Here is a 20,358-nt window from a genome sequence, read left to right on the forward strand (position 1 = left end):
CGAGGGAGAAATCCCGGGGAGAAATCCCCGGGATTTCTCCCTCGTGTGAATACCCTTTAAGGAGTAGTTTACGAGAGGCCCGCTGGTGTAAGATAGCTCCCTTTTTCCGTGGGCCGGAGCCTCCCCCGGGGGCCCCGAGCCGCAGTCACGCCACTCGTACATAATGCAAAAGACACGGCCTGCGGACACCTTGACGGAAGTACCTGCGGACAGGCCTCAGGCACTTGCGAGGCATGACTGTTTCATGCGGGTGTATCTTCCAACACGCCTGCAGACAGTTTTTGTTTCATCAATGCGACGTCATAACACACGCCTCAGACAGTGTTTGCAAACTCTCTTTTGTGTGATGTAATGTATGTGATCTAACGAGCTTTAGTTGGAAACAGACTGACGTAGAGTTCAGTGTCTCGTGTTTTCAAATTTTCTTTCTTTCTATCATTCGTCCACTCAATTCAAATAAAAGCTTCACAATCGCAGCTAAAAACAGGTGACACAAATCGAATCACTCAACATGCATAAACACATAAGATGGCATAAGAACCTACATACCATTACTTATAAGTATGTTTATTAGACCAATGATTTCGGATTTTTTTATTGATGTTACCGGCGGGACTTATTTAGGAAATTACTAATACGATAACACTAGATATACCTCTAGCTAAAAAAAAAATTAAATAGTAAGAGAGCGAGACACAGACGAGAACCTGCCGTCTAAAGCCGCGACGTCACACGGCGAATACTGTCCCGACCGTTTATAACGAAATCGGTTGTAACGAAATAGCGGCTAAGGCGAAGCGATCACGATTTCCCATTTCCTTTTGCACTTTTTCAATGTGTTTGTGTCTGTTTTAGTGAAGGAAATGCAACTGCTCACGCGGATATAGCGAAAACATCGGACAGGGCAGTTTAGGTGCCGTTTGGCGCGGCTTCAAAAGCTGATAACGCCGGTTCGCTCCGTGAGACAGTGAATGCTTTTAAATTAATAAGATTTCTGATAATTAAAAAAAAAAAAAAAAACTATTCTGAAGGTTTACCAAGTCGCAAACCGCCACACTTTGCTGTCGTGGACGAGCAGCCAACCAGAACGAGTCGCAGAAGTCCTGCAAACGCCGCCGGCGGCAGCCTCTGCATCGTTGTATGCTCCCCCGCTCCTCATCTGGGAAGCGGCTTTTCCGCATCACACGCAGAGGATCCGTTTTGGCGTCCCGCTAGAGGCGTTCGGAGCGCTAGCTCCAAAATACCTATGGCGTACCAACGGGCATGACGGATATAGCGAAGTGATTTCGAATTCCCGTCTGCTTTGTTATAACCAGTCTCGCTACTACGTCATACAAGAGGCAATCTGCACACACTGTAACGAGGGGTGGTTCCTGCTTCTATGACCGGTCGTACTTGTCTCATTGCTCACATAAAAACAAACAAAAAAACAGCGACTTTTATTTTTCAGGTTTTCTAATGCATGAAACGCATTATGGAGAATCGGTGTGTAATGTGACGTATATTTTCCCGTTAAATTTAGCGGAGAAACTGAATGGTTGCATAGGTCACGTGACGCGAGGTCACGCGACGTGGATTTATCCCGCTAAATTTAGCGGGGAATCTAGATTGGTGCCTAGGCCACAAGACGTGAATTTTCCCGCAAAATTTAGCGGGCAACCGTATTAGTGTATAGGTGACGTGACGTCAGTTGACGTCACGTCACCTAAACAACTGAATGGATGTTTTGGACGCCTGACGTGAATTTTTCCGCCAAGTTCAGCGGGGAAAGGGAGTTAACGTATGCGTCACGTGACGTCGAATTCGCCCGTGTGTACAGATCAAGTGACGCAACTTTCCCGACAAATTTAGCGGGGATACTAAATCGGCGCATACGTCACGTGACGTGAATTGTTCCACTAAATGTAGCCGAGAAACTGAAGTCGTGTATAAGTCTCGTGATATCGATTTTCCGCCCAGTTTAGCGGGAAAGGCGCGGGGGGACGGTCGGACGGACGGAAGAACGGAGGGACACAATTTTGGGATGGGGGTAGCGTTAAAAAGCATTAGTACATGCTTGAACACTGTCCGCAGTCATCATCTAAGCATACATATGCACGAACCAAACGTGCTTCGACCATGCTTATGGCTCATCCGCGGATAAATCTCTCCCCGTGTGTGCAGCGAGAACACCGCGTCTTTCGCACGATGCGTGCACAGTGACTGCGTCCTTATACTGTCTATTATTTCTGCAACAAATACACTTATATCAACACGATCGTTGGGAACATTATTGACTGGATATAATCCCCGACAAATTAATATTAATAATATTAATTTATTTTATTTTTTCGTGCCCACAAGAAACCTCTCGGTTTACAGTGTAGTGCACTAAACATAGATCGAGTAAAACCTGAAAAGACAGGAAATAATAAAGTTAAATCAATAAAAGTCACGCAACATTAGTATAATGCAGAAATGATTGTTGATTAGCTCGCAGACGTACAGTCACGTAGATTTAACATAAACTCATGAGTGGATGAAAAGATGTCGAGGTTAAATTTTAGTGAATAGCAGGCGAGTTGTATCCTTGACAATGGGGATCACAGCGGACAAGCAAGATGGATAGAAAATTGAAATGTTTCGACTCGGGCGAGAGGGAACATGAAACTCAATAGTTTGTAAAAAGCCGCCGAATTTACCCTGCCATGGACAACTTTGTGAAGGAATCGAAATTCTTTGTATTTCCTTCGCACGGTCAATTTATGCAGCAATATTTACGAAGCTATGTTTCTTAGTGATCAAAATATCTAATTCCAATACAGCCGTCATATCAAATTCTTATCATTCGTTTTTTGCTCAATTTGCAACCAGGCCGCAACCTATGTTCCTGCTTCTTGTTGAGCAATTCGATGCCCGGTATTCATTGTGTATAATGCTCTAATGTTATCGGTTACGGAACGAAGACAAGATGCTCGGAATGTAATACCGCTTATTACTAAAAAAAAAAAAAAAAAAAAATCCCGAAGCCTGTAAAAAAAAAAAAGCCTCGGGCTTTTTAAGCTCTCAGTGACCACGTCCACGTTCCCGCCTTCGGTACACAGCGTTTCGGGTTTCTTTCTTCTCAAAAGTATATCTCACGTTTCTTTCGTCTGGCGCTGTAAAGATTATCCTTACGGGAGTCCGTTTTTCCGCGCCGGCGGCTCCAGAATTGACAAATAAACGAGGTTCCGCTCGGCTTGGCCTCGACTGGAGTGTATCGAGCGGTTGTACAGGGTGTATCACGATCATCGTAATAACGGAGTGGTGGTCGGTTTCAGCGGGCCGTCGCGATTGCCGAGCCGGCTCCAGTCCATCCATTTTCGCATCCTTACATTATATACTTATCCCGTCACTTTGCCCGCTCTGACTTTAATTCCCGTGGCGTGTCCTTCCGCTTTTCCTTTTTCCTCGTGTCCAAACGTGCTTCCTTTTTGCTTTCGCAGGCTGTTTGCTCAGCGTCTTGGCTTAACACTAACTGCGGCTGAGGATATGAGCTAGAGTTGTTTGCTTTTGATCGCGATCGACGCAGGCTACTGACACGAACTCGCAGGCAATTCAGGAAGCAAAGAGCGCCCGCTACTTTCAACTTTTAAAGGGGCGATGCAAAACCTTCGGTGCTTTGAGTAAATGCCGCTTTAAATTATTAAACTATAAAAAAGCGCTTCAATTCGTGTTCTTTTTTTTTTTTATGTACACGCAACGGCACTTGTTAAAAAAAAAAAAAAAGAAGAGGAAAACGATCAGCGTTTACCCGTTCGCCCCCTGAACTTGCAGCCAGAGCGGCCACGTGATCTGGAACCGATTAAATTGCCGCCAATGTTTATTGTAGCCAGGCGCTGGGGTTGATCGACAAAGCACAGGACACACGTTCAGTTCAGCTTCAAACATCGTACCGGCGTGCGGTCGTGTATCACCACTGCGTGATGCACGTTAAAGACCCCAGGTAGGAGATGAGGAAGATGCCGCAGAGATGACATGAGTTGGTAAATTGTTCCATTCCTGTATTGTTCGTGGAAAAAAAGAGTGCTTAAATACGTTCGTTCTGCATCTATATTCACGTACTTTTAAGTGATGATCTGTACGCGGCGACACATAACTGGGCTCCTTAAGATAACGCTCTTTCTCGATGCCGGTTCTACCGTTTAGTATGTTGAAAAATAAAGTGAGCTTATACGTACCTTCGTCTGTCTTCCAACAGAGGCCATCCAAGGCTGCGGCGTATTTCAGATGATCCTATAGAGAAATCATAATTGCCGGATACAAACCGAGCTGCCCGTTTTTGAATACGTTCGAGTTGTTCAATGGTGTGACGGGTAGGCGAATCCCATGCGGCACATGCGTATTCGAAAATGAAACGTACATTCGATATGTACAATGTTTCTTTAAGGTTAGTAGGTGCCTGACTAAAATTGCGTTTGAGTAAGTTTAATGTGCGGCTGGCCTTAGATGACAAATGATTACCATGAGCATTCCATGACAAGTTAAAACTCCCAGATACTTATATCGCAGCCATTGTCAGACATACTTGTTTTGCCTGGCCTATTCCAGGTGAAAATGGTTTATTATACTTTTGTCCCGCATACCAGATACCGAACCCTCATGACTGAGAACGACAGGGCGCAGAAAACGACTATAGGGGGTATTCACTAGACGCCATGTTTGAGGGCGATGTTTAGAGCGCATGCTCAGAACGAGCTCCCATCCATAGGCCGGTAAGACCGACAATCTTGGTGGTGTGGAATGCACGTTGCTAGAAAACTGAAAGACCGCCGTCAGCACGCGCTCAGCAGTCGCGCACACAGCTATGGCCGCCAGTGAATACTCCTTAAGCGGAGGGCAAGTTCGTCTGCTTCTTGCGCAGAGGGTAGTGGTGACGTCAGAACGCCGAGCCCTGAATGGCTGATCGCGACCCCCTATCTGAGCGTCATCTGCTTTTTTGCAACGTCGTCTGCTCGCAACGTCGTCTGCGTCTGTCTTACCTTTCCTGCGACTTTCGGAAGTGCAGAGGCCAGATTCACGAAACGATGTTACGCCAAAAATATGCGTAAGACAAAACTTGAGAACAAATTCGCATTCACGAAACGAAATTTTTGTAAGTTTTGCGCAGGTTACGACGAAATCCTACGAAAGCTCCGAAGCTGTCTTACGCACTTCTTACGATCAAATCAGCATGGCCGACAGCGTCGCGGTCGCGACGACCAACCGACGTTTATTTTTCTACGTGCGCTTCTCACGCGTCCCGACTTCAAGCAGCAAGAAAGAAGCAAAAAGTACTTGAAACAGACAACGACTAACAACAACGCTGGATCCACAAACACCCGGGAAATGCTCCAACGGCCACGATTTCACTGACCCCGACCAAGCCAGCTGGGCAGATACGCCTAGCAGGCACTCCGACTCGGCTCAGCGGTGCTCCGAGGGTCCTTGGCCAAGACCATCTGCCCACGAGCGGCTGGCGTGCTGAATGGAATATGCCCGCGCGACCCTTGTGAACCATTCCCGTATTATACTTTGATCACTGGCCTCAATTTCAGATTAAGAGGTCAATCTCTTCCTTTTGTCATCTCCTTGTTTTCCGCGGCAGCGGTGACTTTCGCTGGAGAAAAAGCGGTGAATCTCCGACAGACGCAGGAAAGGTAAAGCAGCCGTCGCTTTGACAAGCAGACGTAAAGCAGACGACGTTAACTGCGCCAACCCGCCGACGCCGTTAAATAGTGAGAAGCGCCGCACACGAAAGGAGGGAAAAAGTATTTGGGAGGGAACTTGCGGGACACTAACACGCTCACTCTCGGTTCTTAGCAAACAAACCTCGACGCCTCGGGACACCTCGCCAGTGAGTCCTTTGACTTCCCTCCTTGATGCGCGTCTGCTAGTTGTTAAACAAAAAATGAAAGCCGCTTACAACTCCCTGTAACGCCGAATTAGAGCGCAGCTCTTGAGGAGGAGGAGGGAAGGGCACTGGGGGGGGGGGTTAAACTAACCAGGGGGGGTCACGTGACCTTGGGGGTCACGTGACCCCCAATGCCGATGATGTCATCACTGACGTCACTGCTGACGTCATCAGTGACGATGACGATGCGGGTACCGATGACGTCATTAGTGACGTCACTGATGACTTCACCAGTGATGATGACGATGACGATGCGAATGTCGGTGACGTCATCAGTGACGTCGCTGATGACGTCATCAGTGATGATGACGATGACGATGCGGATGCCGGTGACGACATCAGTGACGTCACTGATGACGTCATCAGTGATGATGACGATGACAATGCGGATGTCGGTAACGTCATCAGTGATGATGACGATGACGATGCGGATGCCGGTGACGTCATCAGTGATGATGACGATGACGATGTGGATGCCGGTGACGTCATCAGTGATGATGACGATGACGATGTGGATGCCGGTGACGTCATCAGTGATGATGACGATGACGATGTGGATGCCGGTGACGTCATCAGTGATGATGACGATGACGATGGGATGCCGGTGACGTCATCAGTGACGATGACGATGACGATGCGGATGCCGGTGACGTCATCAGTGATGATGACGATGACGATGTGGATGCCGGTGACGTCATCAGTGATGATGACGATGACGATGTGGATGCCGGTGACGTCATTAGTAATGATGACGATGACGATCCGGATGCCGGTGACGTCATCAGTGATGATGACGATGACGATGTGGATGCCGGGGACGTCATCACTGATGATGACGATGTGGATGCCGGTGACGTCATCAGTGATGATGACGATGACGATGTGGATGCCGGTGACGTCATCAGTGACGATGACGTCATCGGGGGGTCACGCGACATCGGCGGGGGTCACGTGACCTCGAGGAGGGGATCACGTGATCTCAGGGGAGCCACGTGACTTTGGGGGTCACGTGACCTCGGGGGGTCACGTGACCCCCCACGAGGTCACGTGACCCGTGGGGGCTCGCGCGGTGCATTATGGGACATTTCCCATGATGCACCGCGCGGTTACGCCGACGGCGACGCCGACGGCGACGCCGCTCAAGCCGGAAACGGGCCCCTAAGAGCTGCGCTCTAAAACAACGTACCGCTCGAGTTATTTCATCTGTCCTCTCTGAAAGGCGAAGTCGAGCTCGCGCGATTTCTGAAAGTCGCTGGAAACGCAAGACAGACGCAGACGACGTTGCGAGCAGACGACGTTGCAAAGAAGCAGACGACGCTCAGATAGGGGGTCGCGATCAGCCAATCAGGGCTCGGCGTTCTGACGTTACCGCTACTTCCTTTCTCTTGCGCAGAAGACGAAAATGAGCCCACTTGCGAGGCGTATAGACCTTTGTCCGGAAGTGCTCTTTTTAGCCTCGACCGCAAGGAGCAAAAGCGAACAATAATCTCGAACCCAGACGCTCACGGGGAGGGGGGGGGGGGAGGGGGGGCTGCGTCGGCCTGCGCCGCCGCTTCACGTTGAGGGCTTCTTCGCTGGTGTGCCGACTGCCGTTACGCCGGCATTGGTCCTGTTTACCGCGGTATGTGAGTATAGTGCCCGTAATGTGAGAGCCGTGTGTCCATACGCCACTTTGCCGCTGTTGGTTTCCATCTAGCCAAGCCAGAAAACATCTCGCGACGAGTTGACCGCGCCGCGAGTGACGAAGAAGAAGCAAACATGGCGGCTGTTTGTGCGATTGCTTTGGTGGCTCCGGTGTTGTGTGTCTTCAACGTCCTCGTGAGAAGGTTCTCCTGCCCTTCGAAGTTATTGCAAGCACCACGAAAGATGTAGAATCATCATCTCAACTACAAATAAGCAGGCCTTTACGAGCAACAACGGTGCCGAGCAGGCGCTCGGCACAGTTGTGTCAGGCTCACGCAGCCAGCGGCACAGTTGTGTTGGTTGTGTGATCAGATGTTCAACAACGCCGGGGTATTTTCATTTATCATTTGGAATGGCTTCAAGAGTGGGAAATTAATCTATTTCGCGGATTGTTAACGCCGAGGCGAGTGCCCTCCGTTGCAGTGCCGTCGTCGCGCAAAGTGCAGAGAAAACCGGGTGGCGATGGCGGCGGTACTCTTTGATCTTGCGCCGTCGGGTTCATGAAGTCCGGAGTAAACGTACGTACGTGCGTCTGCTGGATCGGTGTTTTGGACTTCCTCAAAACTCTTTCTCACGCGCATTTTCCTTGTGAAGCTTAGTAGCTCATTACACCTCATCGTCGACTGCGCTCATTTGACTACGACGGACGAGCCTGCGTGATGTGAATTTCACTGCCTAAGATGCTTGGTGTGCTGTAACGAGGGCTAATAAAATATCACCGCGAACTTCTGAACAAACGAGTCGAAGTTTCGTCTGCTATCATAACTGATCGCCTGTCACAATATTAATCAGTAGCGTTCCTAGACTCCGCCCCCACAGGCAGCGTGCCTCGTTGCCCGATAGTAAGCGTCTCCTGGTACCTCGTAGAATTCCAGCTCCCTCTTCAAGTAAGTACCATCCTTTAGAACTGGCAATTAATAGTTTCGAACCCAGACGCTCGCAGTGTGTGTTTGTGTGTGTGTGGTGTGTGTGTGGGAGGGGGGGGGGGGACGCGTGCTAACATACTCGGAGCCCTCGTTTACGCCGCTTCGCAGCGGCAGACAAGGCTCCACATTACAAAAGAAAGCTAATCCGAGCTGTCTATGTAACTAGACCCATTCGCTAGTCATTCGATGAAACGTCGTGGTCTCGTTTTCATTCGCTAAAACGGCGTTCGATCAAGTGAACGCCTCCCACTTATTTCGGCTCGGCAGAGCTGCGCTGCCGCAGAAAGGCAAGCAGATCGCGAAAATCGGTCTCAAACGTGCCACGAATGTAATGTCGTATACAAGAAGCCAATAATCAAGCATTTAAAAGTTACAAGAAAGCGGTAGCGAAATATTTACTACGCAATGAACCCGGACTGAAACGCGGATGTCAAGGGTCAGCAGACACCGAGAACATTTAGGACAAGAAAGGTTTTCTCTTGTTTTCTTGATCGAGATGGGTTCTCGAATGTTCACGACATCTTATCTGTTGAAGAACGGGTCGCGGAGGCTTCTGGTGAAGACATCGTTCACGATGTGCCGGTGCATTCGAACAACCTGCCGCATCCAGCTCCCCAAAGCAACGCCGCCAACGCAGCCCCCCCTCCTGCCTGCCAGTTCTCTCCGCGTGGCGGCGCGAGCGTAGATAAACATGGCGGCGCCCTAGAATTGGCGCGGACACCGGTCTATACACCGACGCGCGGGATTGACGTCGCTGCGTTGCGACGGCGCTGCGATCGCGCCGGATCAGTCAGGCGTGCCAGGTGTGGGAAAACAGCGGGCGCTTTGCATGCGCGACGCAGCATTTCGGCATGCCGCAAGCTGCACGGCTGTTGATTGTTCCGAAAGGTACTGCAAAAGTTGTAGAGTAAGCTTTTACAAGTCTCCGGCGAACGCTGACAGACGCGGAAAACAAATAACCTGCGTGGAATCGCAAAAAAAAAAAAAAAGAAGAAAATGGTTGCCTCGCACGGACGACCGCTTGAGTGGCAAGGCTTCATTGAAGATAAGCGCACAACTTCCACTGAAATCTTTGTTCCCAGCACTGAGGCACTCCTAAGCGTAGGGAAACCGTCATCTGGTCCAAACCACCCGGATTTCATTCCTACGATGTTTGCACACAAGTTACCGTCCAGGAGTTCCTCGCTGCTCGCTTTACAATCAGGTGTCATGGGGTGTAGCAACTGCCCGCTGCGAGCGACGGCATCACCTTCGTTCGGACGAGGCACAACGCGGCACCTTGATGCTTCCGGAGATTGCAGTTTCGTACCGAGCCAGTGGCGTAAAAAAGTGCAGTTAAATTTGCGACACGAACGACTCCCAATATATTCGCACGCATAGTGCTCAACCAGTTCTTACCAGACACGATGGAGTTGTAGGCCTCGGGAGACGTGTACGCTCACACAGTTCGGGCCGTAAATTAGCTCGGAAAAGACCAAGTAGACAGCAACGTGAGCCATGGAGGTTGGCAGCAGCAACTTGCCCGACTTGGCGTCGTAGCGCCAGTGCTCCTCGCTCACGGCGCAGGGATCCTCGAAGGCAACGCCGTCCGCGCACACTTTAGCGCAGTATCGCTGCTGCTCCGGCTCTGGCAGCGAGCGCCAGTACTCAGACATAACAAATAACAAAATACGATATAGGAAACGGAGCTAGAAACGCCACAGGAGCTTCGGTTCACTGGCTGCGTTTACATGGATACGACAGTAGCGCATCAAATCGAGTTAGCGTATCGAATCGTCCCATGTAAACGCCTCGATTCGCTAGCCACGCGCATCGAATCGAGTCTTATCCGATCTGTTTGAAGAGGTCGGTTCAAGCCGAATATAGACCTCCATGTAAACTCTAGCGAATGGAATCGGGTGTCTGAAGGACGGTGGGAGGGGGAGGGGGAGGGAGGGGAGAAGGACTAAGATGACTTTCAAACTTTGCTCCTCTCCCTCTCTCCGCTTTGTGCCATCGTCCAGACCGCATAGACACCTATGTACTCCACTATTCCCCCCCCCCCCCCCTCCCGCCTCGACAGATCACGTAGGGTGCGCTGTAATCATTAGACGCGAGGTGTCGCCATCGGTGGGCTGGAAAGTCATGTAAATGCAGTGGTTAAAGGGAATTCAATGCCCTACGGTCGCGTCAATTTAAAAGTAGCCAGTGAGCCCGCGTCGCATTGGTAAACACGGCGAAAGCCGTCTCTCTCTCCCCCCCCCCCCCCCCCTCCTTTTTCCCCTCTGCGTGTGGAGCTTTCCTCCAGCGTTTGTAAGCACAGTGTGCCACGCGTTGGGGTATACGGTGAAGGCGAGCGCTGGCAATGCGTAGAATTACATTCCCAACATTCCCCTTGATGCTTGGGTAATTATGCAATAGGTCTATTGGGCACGAGTCACTACCCGAATATATATATGTTCGACCAGAATGTGCTGTAGTTTGGCATGGTGGGTGTAAAAGCTTCAAGAAACGACGACGATAAAAGGAATAGACACGACAGGACTCTGTACTCGCAACCAAAATTTGTTATTTGAAAAGGAAAAGAGAAGACATACGGCAGTACCAGATAACACAGTGTGTACTCGAACAATACGCCCTCTACAAGACACGTGTCATCAAAAGACGTTTCCTCGACGCAACCCATGCCAGTCGTAGTCTAGCGCAAAAAGGACAGCTCCTTATTACATAGGGCAACCGACGGCTCACTCACGCATATTTCTCCGAGGCACGAAATATAAAAAGCCTCGATAATTGTTCTACAGCGAAAACATTTATTGGCACTCTATTTTTGTCTTTTGGTCTTCTTTTCACGCCTTTTACAACGAGCGGTGAATGAAATTCTATTGCGAAATTGTTTCATGGTCCCTTTAAGGTGTTGCAGCGGTCTGGGCAGGAATACCTTTCGGGACAGGGGTGGGGAACAAAAGTCAAATTTGGTTGTTTTACGCGCCAAACAAAGGAAGGGTGTCTAACACGCTCAAGCGGAGGAATGAGAATTAATTTCGACCACCTGGGGATCTTTTTTCAACTAAGTTTCCATTTTGTCTCTCCTTTTTTTTTCTGTGCTTGATCATCAGCGAGTTTTCCTTCTCGTATGTTGGTGAGAACCTATCACTTTTTCGCGTATATCTTTGGTGTCCCGCTTAATTTATATTTAAAAAAAAGTTTCTTCCATCACCCCCCCCCCTTTCCCATTTTGTTTTTTTCCTTATAACATTGTTGGTAATAATTCTCTTACCTTTTCTCTTCCACCCCACCCTCCTTCTCAGGGGCTAGGAACCAGAACTAAACGCGTTTGCGGGTAAACAAAATAGAGATGGGAAGAAGATGGCTATCATTTTCCTGTATCGAAGAGAGATCCAGCAACACCTTTTAGATAAGAATGCCGTAGGGCTAAACCAATTGTATTGTATGGACTTATAGACCCTTTCCGAAGTTCACACTGATCAGTTTGATCACTATCATTATCCGAGGGAGGGCGTCTGTGCGGTACCAATGGCGACCTTCTTTTGACTGATGAAGAGTTACGTTGACGATGCTTCTGAGCGGATGATGCGAGGCCTATAGATTAGGGGGTTAGTACGATGCGTCGAAGGAATCGAACACAGGAGCTTCGTAAGCGTTAATTTCTGAACCAGACTCAGCCCATCAGTGATTCGGTTCTAAAGCCCTTTGGTGTATAGAATTTTGTCGAGGCGCCTATGTTGGCTCGAGCTTCGTTGTCACCGTTTGCATCTTTGCCGCCATGGAAACTGGAATTGACCGAGAAAGAACTGCACAGTGAACACTTCCCCGCGCCCTGCCGTTCGCTTGGGAAAGTGACGGTGCCCCGAAAAATACAAGTTTATTACTGCCATTGGTTTGGATAAAATTAAACTGCTATATTACCCACCGAATGTCACTGAACTCCAGAAAGGGTATATTGTATTGTCCCTCCTAGATAAGAATGCCGGCTCAACACTCTGGGCGAGCGCCAGAGGCTCGCCCGCGGGCCCAGCCGGAGTCAGGGCGGAATTCGTCTGTGATAGCCAAGCACACCGACGGTCGCTCGGTTAGCCGGCTGGCTAGAGTGCCCTAGACAAAACGACAGTAGACCTGTTTATACAGCTCGACTGTCGTGTATGTTGTTTATACATGTCCACTGCTGATATATTTATACAGCGGGAAGTTCATTAGCCTCAATGGGCGTCTGGAGTCTTTGCTAGAGAAAAGAAATTTAGCCAGTGAAGTACCACTGCTCCCCGGGCGTGTTTTAGCGTTCAGTTATACACGACCGGACGCCAGTAGGGCGGTCATCCAGATGAAAAAGGGCGGGGGTGGAGATTCAACCCAGGATCCCCGGGGTCTACATCGCGCCTTTGCTCCACGTGCTTGGGGCTGCTTTAAGCGCTAACACATTCGAGCACCTTCGAGTCCCAGCCGAGCGTGGACACCATAGTAAGGTAGATAGTTGAGCTAGTTGGTAGTTCTTGCACATGATTAGGGGAAGAACAGCGCTATAAGACAAGGACAAAGAGAAGCAACATAGTCTACTGGACAGCGCCTGTCCAGTCGTAAATATTTCTTTTCTTTGTGCTTGTCTTATAGCTCCGTTTTTTTTTTTCTCATAATCGTGCAGAACGTTGACACCACTCGTTTCAATCCCTACCCCGCGCAGGCCTCCGATGGGTGACGTCAAGAATCTCGCACTCAGGCCTTGTTGTCTAGGAGACCTGTGATAATTCGTGCCGCCGTTTAGCAGAGTTGATGCGGGAGAACCCAGACAGGTTCTGACTTCTGAGCCGGCCACAAAAACAAATCGAGGGTTGTTTACGGAACAACGAAACCTATTCGACTCTCAGGTTCGGATTGTTCGTCTACGCACGAGCAAGGTTGATTAAATGACTTATAAAAAACAAAACAAAATGCTTATTTTGCTTTATTGCTGTCGTTGTAAAGAAGTTCCACCGGAAATGGTTTACTTCGTGCTGCTTTGGTTTCCTGGTTTCGCTTTATCTGGCCAAGGGATTGTCGTGCTGCAGTAAAATTGAGTGCGCTTGGCGAAGCGTAAACGTTACCGTTTTACGCTCGTAAAAGTGTGTCAGATTGCAGGAGATGATGTTTCAGCTATATCCTCACTTTTCTTCCGGAATACATCGTTCTAGAAGAAAGTGGCACTTCTTTCATAACTTCTTTTCTTATTTATTCAATACTGCCAGCTGGTTTTTGGCAGCCAGGGCAGGAGTGGTTACATGCAGTTTTTTTTTAATACATGTGACATATATTGACATGAACAAAAGCATCAGAAAGAGAAACCAATAAGGCATATAGTACATACATTTGGTAGTATGGGTGAAAAAGAAAACTGTTACACCCGGGAGTGAAGAAAACAACTATAAGACCAAACAAAGTTTTTAGCATGGGACATAAACAAAAGCCGCCATAATCGCCTGTAAAATATGATAAAAATAACGGCGCGTTGCTGTGAACTTCTAGAAGAGATAATGAAAAATTCAAGCAAAATAAACACACTTCATTCACAAGTAGGTACGAATCGAAGATACAAAAACATTCTGGGATGTTGTACCGACAACGTCACGCGAAAGATCGTTCCATTCAGTTATCGTTCTCGGGGAAAAAAAAAACAAAAAAAAACCGATATGCGTTTGTCCTGCATTGAGGCATTAGTATTGTTTTGTTGTGTTTATTCCGAGTCGGTCGCGCTGTGTTAAACTGCATATAGTCGGGAAACTTCAGTCCTGTCTGGTTCAAAAGCTATGTTAAAAAGAGCTGCAGTCAATGAAGATTGCGGTGGGGGATATTAATGTAGGGAGCCCAGTACGATTCAGAAGTTCAGTGACAGAGACGTTTCTACCATAGGCATGATAAATGAATCGAAGCACCTTCCCTCGTTCCCGTTCGATGCATTCGGTATCGGTTTTTGTGTGGGGTCCCAGACAACATCACCGTATTCCAGTAGCGGTCTTGCAAGAGATGTGTACGCTACTAACTTTGTTTTGCTAGTGCCATGTCTAAGCCGGTGTCGGAACCACAATAACCTTTTTGTAGCCGTCGAGACAATGCTAGTAATGTGTTTCTTCCAACTTGTATTAGAAGTTATAATAGACCGATCTCACCAGCCAGTTTGACTACGCCACCGCTGCCGGAATGCATGGAGGGAGCTTTAGTCTTTCTGCACATGCGACAACCTCGCTGGAGCTCTGCGCGTGGGGAGCATGAGGCGGCACGAGCAGTCTTGTGCACTGCTGCCTGCCTCCTGCGAACTAAAGTTTTGACGGCGTCACGCATGCGCCGAACACTTGGTGAGATCGGTCTATTATTCTTAAGCCTTAAACAGAGCAAGTAGGCTAATCTCAATGTTATTAATTTTATATCTGTACCTGAGCATTCTTTTTTTCGTATACTAGTCATATGTGTGCACTTAGCGGTATTTAAACTCATTCGCCAAGATTCACACCCTCCAGAAACGGCTGCTAGGAAATCGTTTAGAGTTACCGGGTAGCCTGTTCACTAAATATTTAAACGCACAATGCAATCGTCTGCAAAAAAAAAAAAAAAAAAAAGAAAAAAGCGGCAGTGAGCAGGTGAGTTGCTTGCCAGTCGTTTAAATAAATTAGTAAGAGAAGCGGGCCCAATACGGAGCTTTGAGGGACCCCTGAAAGAACGTTTGCTAGATGCGATTTGGTCCTGTCTATTTGAATGTATTGCTTATTTGATAAGTACAAGTCAAGCCAACGAAGAATTTTTGTTTTTTTTAGTAAATCACGAAGTTGTAACATTAAGGTATGTTGAGACACACAGTCTAAAGCGTTTTCAAAAAAAAAAAAAAATACGGCATCGATTTGTCTGCTCTTCACCAGAATTTACAAAACGTCGTTGCTCGTGTAAAGTAGCTGGGTGAGTGTAGAAAAGCCACTTCAAAAACCGTGCTGGATACCCAAGAAAAAGTCGTTGCTCTCGAAAAGGGTGTTCAGGTGTTTAAAAACAAAAAGGTTCCATTACCTTACTTCCAGTACACAATAAGGATATTGGCCGATAGTAAGAAACGAGGAATTTATCACCCGCTTTATGGTCAGGTGTTACTCTAGCGATTTTCCAGTCTTCGGGCACTTCTGCTTAATATAAGCTTTTGTTGAACCAATATCGAGGTATTTTGCACACCATTTGGTATACCTGTAAAGAAATGCGTTTGGTATATCGTCTGGTCCGGTCGATTCCTTTGTGTCTAATTGAAGCAAAGCAAAGAAAATTCTTAACTCACTGATGAAAAGGTCTGGCACTTCAATTCCAGCGCCTTGAAACTCGGTAGCTTGGCCGTTAGAGCGAAGGAACACAGAAGCGAAGTAATCATTAAAAACCGTCGCTACGTAGTAGGGATCTGCAATTTCTACGTTGTTCTGCACTAGTTTTTCTATCCGGTCCTTTTTGTGTGTAAAGTGCATCCAAACTTTTCTCGGGTCGTTGCAGAGAAAGTTGTGCATTTCACATTGTAGAAGTGGTATTTAGATAATTTTAGTTTTATGCTTAGCTCCTTACGTATCGACAGTAATATACTGTATACATTTTGGGTAGACATGCGAGCGAGTCGTCTTGCACGATGTTTTAAATGAAGTATTTCGCTTGTTATTACGGGCTCCGTATATTTAGCCTTTTTATTTCCTGCGGTACGTACATCTGGATGCATTAATGAACCGTACCTTCGAAGTGCAACCATAGCTGGTCTACAGTATTAAGATAATTGTTATGTATTTTACTAAGGTTGTTGCACTCTAGTTCAAGAACTTTTAAAATGCTTTCATCCTGAGCACTATTGAAATCGAGGTTAGGCTTTTTACCTTCACATGCGGTGGCCCGCAACAAATGACTTTTTAGGAGCACAAAATTTTGATCCAAGATTCCTGGTAACATATCGACGGTAAATTGGTATTCACTAAAATTATCGGAAAGAAAAACAAGATCAAGAATTGAGTTGGAGCTCGATGTGACACGGGTCGGTTTATTAACAATCTGATTCAAATCGCAAACAAAACAAAAACAAAACAGTATCTCGGAGTAAATGTATGAGCACACAGGGAGATAAAACACAGAGCAAGTCCAAATTCATCCCTGGCAGGTTACACATTATCATGTGAGCACAGCTTTTGCTGTGCTCGCACATGAAGTCGCGCAATTTCTCTAAAACAGAAATGTCAGCATTCGGAGGTCTATAGAGTGCACAAGTGAGTAGGCTAAGTTGACACCAGTGCACTATAATGCAGTCCATTTCAATACCCGTGTTGTGAGGAACCATAGTATGCCCTAAACCTTTATTTAACACTATTGCAACGCCTACTCCCTTTGAGTTTCGGTCTTGGCGAACTATTTCGTGCTAACAATTGGTTTCACTGCTAAGTCGGGAACGATTTCGTAATGCCACGTCTTGTGTGACGTCTGGGCTATAAGAAGACTTTCGAAATCTTCACTTTTATTGACAATGCTTCTGGCGTCGAGATTCAGCAAGGAAAAGTGTTTTAGATTAGATTGGTGTGTTGGGGTTACGACGTTCTTGTGATAGATGGACTGATCAGAACGATCATTGGTTGGAAACTGGCGTCATTGCGCATGAAATCGTACTCCCTTGTTAAGAGTATCGTCCCATTGAAATAACTTCGCGACACCTTCTTTATAATGCGCGATAAATCCAGATATCACGCCAACACGTAGTTGTTTGTCAACAAGCAGCTGGTCACACGATTTACGAACCGTGTTTGCAATACAAGGTGTGAGAAGGAACCGAAAGCGTCAACTGTCTACAAGCGTGCCTCTTGCGTTTGCTCGGCTTCTCTTCCGGATATTCTCGTCGCGCAGCCAGTCTGAGGAGATGCACTCTGCCAATCAAGTGCAAACGATCTTCATTGTATGAGTAGCTTCCTATCTTAAATCTAGGCTTTTTATGCTTCGACTCAGCTTAAGTTAAGATGTAGCCGACGCTACGAAGCAATGAGACCGATCAAACAGCGTCGAAAGCGCGAGTCATTACGCCTTTTCTGCTTATAACCGGTTCAGCGATGTTATAACACTTAAATAAATATTTCGAACACCATGATGGTCCTCTTTTGACGCTCTCTGATTGGACCCATCAGCTGGAGGCGTCGGCTGCGCCTGGGCTTAAAATGAAACGAAGTATATACTTTTGTCATTGCAAGAAAAAAAAAAGTCAGTTCTCTGACTTTTTTTTCTCTCTGACGTCACGAGTCGCTCCTCCAACCGAACGCGCCAGGTAGAAGAGCTTCAGCGCTATTTTGAAGGTGATGTTGTGGCTACTTTGCGCATTAATCTGAAATATCATTTTGATATTCGAGATTCTAGAGGTCAAATGAAAACGATTTAAGCCTTTTTTCTCATATGCTGAATCGCTTGCTTTTCTTTAATTCCACATATAACGGGAAATAATTAATAATGTTTCACGAGGAGGCGGATATTTTTTTAGTATACTTTTTGAGGTGAACACGAGTTTATAGTGAACTCTAAGAAACCTAAAGCGTCTGCTCTCCCACAAAGCACTTGGGAGAACCAATCACTGCAGTTTACCAAGGGCACTCGGCGAATGACGGGGCTCATAACGTGTTTAGACACCCTAACAAATCGGTCTGCGCTGTGGCACTGAGCGTGGGTGGATGAATAGATGGACGCTGATGGCTGTACCCTTTATTGCGGGGCGGTAACTCGCGCCACCTAGGCTAGAAACGAAAAAAGTATGATTTACCCCGTCAGCCTTCTTAGTCACTTTGCTCTCCCTCTGCATTTTTCTAACTATCACCAGGCAGTGTGGGATATCGTCAGTGGCACTGAAACGCGAAACCTCACGAAATAGTGCCTCAGCGCAGGCAGCTGTTTACAGTGCGCACATCGAATCTTCGTGGCCCACACCCAGCTCCACGTGGATGCAACGCTACCTAGCTCTCATCCGCGTCACCTCAAACGCGTCGCCGCGAAAGCGTCGCCGCGTTAAGGGGTGTCCAAACAGGACACTACAAAACGCACGACTCCGACAAATCGTGAAAATTGAAGCGGGCTTGAAGCGGGCGCGTCCGCTTCAATTTTCCCGATTTGTCGGAGTCGTGCGTTTTGTAGTGTCCTGTTTGGACACCCCTTTAGTGGTGTCTCACAACGAGCACAATGCTAACGCGTGGCGACGTCAAGATGGAGGCGCGTCTGATGCTTTGACGCATACTCTCGTGCACTCTTTTGGAAAACAAAAGTAATCGATTACAGTTACAATTGCTCTTGTTTCAAAAGTATGAAATTACATTACTTTATTGACCGAGAAAAAAAAAGTAATTGGCCGTTTCTTTGAAAATCCAACCTTTACTTTTCGGATTACTTAAATTTTCATCACGACAGAGTTCTCTACCGCTTCGAAAAAGGGTCTTGCGTTCTGTCCGTCTTTGAATTATAATCACCGATTTAAAAGTTCCTTATCGTGTTAATCCACAAATTTCGGTAATCTAGTCTTTTCGTCGTAAATTTGGTTTGAGAACTCCATGGTAAGTAACATTTATGAACAAGGGACGCCACTAGATATGGGAGGTGAAAAGAGTCACTGTTGCGTGTCATTTTAGCATTTCAAAAAGTTGCGTTTTAGTACTATATAGTCCTCAAAAACTGGGAAATGTAAAAATTTATTGTAAGACTTCTAAACAATGAAAAGACCCCTAAGGGAGTGTCAATAATAATCTCTTAATAATCTAATTATGCATATTTTCGCAATTCGGGATGCTTTAAAGCAAGAGGTGAAAAACTTGGCGACTGCACGTTCCTCGACAATATCATATGAAAAGAAACCAGAACATCGTAAACTCTATAAAACTCGTTTGCTATTCCATGGGTTGGGGTCAGGGCTGGGCAGTATCGCGATACAAATGTATCGTGATAGTATCTTAAAGATACTTTCGAGTATCTGTATCTCTGTATCGAGATGCGTTTGTAAAATGTATTTGTATCTCAGTAGCGAAATACATTTACAATGTATCGCTTGTATCCTGATAGTTTGCCTGACTTAGGTATCTCGTTACATTTGTTGCCCATTTTAAGATCAATTTAAAGGATAAAAACATCTGTTTGGTGCAACTTGCTTCGGAATTTATAGTATGATCATACCCTATCACATAACCCATCTCAGTCACCAACAATAAAAAAAAGTGGTTCGAAAAAGGTTACCAGCAGGAATACCGAAATCAGCTCTTTTAACAAAGCCCTCCATTCTGTCCAATTTAGAGGAGCGAATGCTCTAAGGGAGTCGAGTGGAGAGAAAGTACGGCCCTTTTGTCCAATCTCCCTACACTGTGGGTGACTCAGAAGCTTATAATATGAACGTTTGTGATGCGCCCTCACGGCAAAACAGGGTTCATTTCGGGCAGACGCCTTTTGTCAAGCATGGTACGCAGTCTTTACCGTTCTGTAACTTTGCGGTTCAAAGGGGGGTGACATGTTTTTTTAGCGGAATTAATGATAGATAAAGAGTTCGAGGCAATGGGTAGTGCATAAAATGGCACAAAACGGGGAGCATAAGCATAAATTACCTTTCGCATTCGCCACGAACTGCACCCTCTTCATGTTGCAATGTTCGGGAACAAATGTATTTCTAGAAGTATCTGTATCTGTATTTTGGGAATACTTTTTCGCCGTTATTGCGGAAGTATCTCAGGGATATCCCGTTGCATAAAAGACAAATTTATCTCAGTATCTGTATTTTGGCCTTACAACACATGTATATCAGTATTTCTATTCCCGAATACTTTTTGGAGTATCTCTGCCCATCCCTGGTTGGGGTACATC

The sequence above is a fragment of the Ixodes scapularis genome, unplaced genomic scaffold (genome assembly GCF_016920785.2).
Source record: "Ixodes scapularis isolate PalLabHiFi unplaced genomic scaffold, ASM1692078v2 ptg001192l_1__unscaffolded, whole genome shotgun sequence".
Lineage (NCBI taxonomy): Eukaryota > Metazoa > Arthropoda > Arachnida > Ixodida > Ixodidae > Ixodes > Ixodes scapularis.